Raw genomic sequence first — 3765 nt, 5'->3', positions numbered from 1 at the left:
TGTTGCGTTGGGGCTTGCCGTAGCTGTTTTTGGCCTTAGAGGTGCCCGCTTCACTTGCCGTGTTGTTGCTACGGGCTAGCCAACTATCCTCGCCCGCACAAAAGCGGGTCATGATTGCCGTGAGGGCTGCCATGGACTTCGGTTTTTCTTGGCCAAGGTGACGGGCGAGCCATTCGTCGCGGATGCTATGCTTAAAGGCTGCTAGGGCTTCAGCATCCGGACAATCGACGATCTGGTTCTTTTTAGTTAGGAACCTAGTCCAGAATTTCCTGGCGGACTCTCCAGGTTGTTGAACTATGTGACTTAAGTCATCATCATCTCGAGGTCGTACATATGTACCCTGGAAGTTGTCGCGGAAGGCGTCTTCCAAGTCCTCCCAGCTGCCAATAGAGTTTTCAGGCAGACTGTTTAACCAGTGCCGAGCTGGCCCTTTGAGTTTTAGCGGGAGGTATTTGTTGGCGTGAAGGTCATCACCGCGGGCCATATGAATATGGAGAAGGAAATCCTTAGTCCATACCGCGGGGTCTGTTGTTCCATCATATGATTCAATATTGATGGGTTTAAACCCTTCAGGGAATTCATGCTCCATTACTTCATCAGTGAAGCAGAGGGGGTGTGCGGCGCCTCTGTATCGGGCCAAGTTGCGACGTAGCTCGGATGTAGTCCGTCTGCGGTTTTCGGCCCGGGCGTGGCCATATTTGTCACGCCCGGCCAGATGGCCGTCGTCCCGTGTCAGGGCGCACCCCCTCGATCCATAGATCGATCTGGTCTGACATGTTCTGTTCTTTAGGTGCTTCCGTAGGTCATATGTATAACCCCGAGCTGCTTTATCTCTTCCTTTTCAGTGAGGTAGGACGGGCCGGTGTTCGGCCTGAGGCGCCGCTTTATCCCTGCCACGTGGTGGTCGGTCAGCCGCATTACGCACTGACGGTACGGGCTCCAACGCCTCGTCATCGAATTGGGGTAACAATTTGCGCTTCAGGTAACTTTTGGTTGGGCGTTTGAGGCCGTATTCCTTAGCTACCAGGACATTAGTCCATCTGTCGTTGAGCAGATCTTGATTAGCCTGAAGCTGCCGCTGCTTCTTTTTTAGGCTTCTTGAAGTGGCTATTAGCTGGCTCTTAAAGCACTCCTGCTCGAGAGGTTCCCTAGGCACGATGAAATCTTCCTTCCCGAGGCTCACCTCATCCTTGGAGGGTGGTAGATAATTGATGTCCTTCGAGTCTTCGTTTATAGCGTGTTCATCGGGGCTAACTTGCCCATCTTCCCGATCGTCCTGTTCAGCAATTTGCTCGTCAGGGTCTTCTCTGTCTTCGGCACCGTCCGGAGTGTTATCGTCTCCTGTGCCGGTGTTGCTGTCTTTTCTGCGGCGTGATTTAGAGCGGCGGCGCTGATGTCGGCGCTTTGGTTGTATCTCAGGAGGTTCATCCTCAACTAGATCTTCCTTGTCATCGCCGCTATTCTCTTTGGGTGCATCCACCATGTATACGTCATATTTGGAGGGGGCCGTCCAACGTCCGGTAAACGGCGGGTTTTCGGCCTACTCCTCTGCAGCATCGTCGTCCATACCGTCGATGTCTTTGGAGCCGTAATCGAGCATGTCTGTTAAGTCTTCAACAGTGGCTATTAAGTGGGGGTGGGTGGGAAGCAAAATTCTCCGTCATCAGCCTCCAGTTCAAACCAGACATAATTCGGCTGTGAGTCCCCTGCTAAGGAGAGGGTTTTTAATGAGTTTAGCACATCACCTAAAGGTGAGTGCCAGAAGATGTCCGCGGCGCTGAATTCAACGATTGGTGCCTGATCAGGCTCGATGGCCGCGGATGCACGTGGTTCGGAACCTATGGCCTGAGACGAATCCGAGGTTCCGGTGACGCAGATCCCACCCGAGGTTGGGTCTGTCTGCGGCTCCAATGCCGCTGAGTTTGCGACTTCCATGGCGGGGTTGAGCTTCCCGTCCTCGGATGGCGCGATCTGCGCCGGATCTAGGTCCAGAGCAGTTACAGGCGCTATCTCCTGGGTGTGGTCCAATGACAGATTTAAGTCATGTTCATCATGGTGGCAGGGAGCGGCTGCCGTGGGCGCGAATCCATCAAAGATCAAGTCTCCGCGAATATCAGCGACGTAGTTCAAGCTTCCAAATCTGACCAGATGGCCAAGGGTGTAGCTGTCGATCTGCTCTAGATGGCCAAGCGAGTTGGCCCGCAGTGCGAAGCCGCCGAATACGAAGATCTGTTCGGGGAGGAAGACTTCCCCCTGGACGGTTTTGTTGTAGATGATTGACGGGGCCATCAAACCTTTTGTAGATGACGCAGCGAAACTCTCAGTGAAAGCACCAATGTCGGTGTCAAAACCGGCGGATCTCGGGTAGGGGGTCCCGAACTGTGCGTCTAAGGTCGATGGTAATAGGAGACAGGGGACACGATGTTTACCCAGGTTCGGGTCATCTCTATGGAGGTAATACCCTACTTCCTGCTTGATTGATCTTGATGAATATGAATATTACAAGAGTTGATCTACCACGAGATCATAATGGCTAAAACCCTAGAAGTCTAGCCTGTATGATTATGATGATGCCTCTATGGACTAAGCCCTCTAGTTTATATAGACACCGGAGGGGACTAGGGTCGCACAAAGTCAGTTATAGAGAAAGCAATCTTCACATCCGAGAACCAAGCTTGCCTTCGACGCCAAGGAGAGTCCCATCCGGACACGGGAGAGAGTCTTCGGTCTTGTGTCTTCACAGCCCATCAGTCCGGCCCATGTACTATAGTCCGGACGCCCAAGGACCCCTTAATCCAAGACTCCCTCAGTAGCCAAGGCTTTCCACCATGGTTTCTACTGGCCCGCGGCCCTCCAAGACGCCAAATTGCTTGTCCTCAAGTGTGAGGGATGCCGGCGCTTCAGCAAGCGCAGCCATCAGCCGGCTTCAGCATTACGAACCATCCCAATCACCTAGCCCTTTGCGGTCCGGGGACTCGATATGGTAGGGCCTTTCAAGACCGCCCGTGGCGGCATGACGGACTTGCTAGTGGCGGTGGACAAGTTCACCAAGTGGATTGAGGCATGACCAATCAAGAAGCTGGACGGGCCGACGGCCGTCCGGTTCATCAAGGACATCGCGGTGTGCTACGGCGTCCCGCACAGCGTCATCACGGACAACGGCACCAACTTCGCCAAGGGTGCGCTCGCGCAGTATTGCTCCGTCTCTGGCATCCGCCTCGACTTGGCCTTCGTGGCCCACCCTCAGTCTAACAGCCAAGTCGAGCAGGCCAACGGCCTCATCCTATCCGGCATCAAGCCACGGCTCATCGAGCCACTCGTCCATTCACCCGTTAGCTGGCTTGACGAGCTGTCGGCCGTCCTCTGGAGTCTCCGAACAACATCAAACCGGTCGACCGGGTTCACCCCGTTCTTCCTCATCTACGGAGCAGAAGCCGTCATCCCAGCCGACATCGTTCGACTCACCGCGAGTCGTGATGTACACCGAAGCCGAAGCCAAGGAAGCCCGCGAAGACGACATTGACCTACTCGAAGAAGCACACCTTTTGGTGCTCAGCCGATCCGCCATCGACCAGCAAGGCCTAAGGCACTACCATAGCAAGAAGAGCAAGCCCCTCGCATTCCGTGAGGGAGACCTCGTCCTCCGGCTTGTCCAACAGCAAGCCCGTCAGAACAAGTTGGCCTCCCCATGGGAGGGCCCCTTCATCGTCACCAAAGCCCTATGTGACCGCAACGCCTACTACCTCAACGATGCCCGCAAGACGA

This window comes from Aegilops tauschii, chromosome 7 (genome assembly GCF_002575655.3).
Source record: "Aegilops tauschii subsp. strangulata cultivar AL8/78 chromosome 7, Aet v6.0, whole genome shotgun sequence".
Taxonomy (NCBI): Eukaryota; Viridiplantae; Streptophyta; class Magnoliopsida; order Poales; family Poaceae; genus Aegilops; species Aegilops tauschii.
This window is presented reverse-complemented; position numbering follows the sequence as displayed.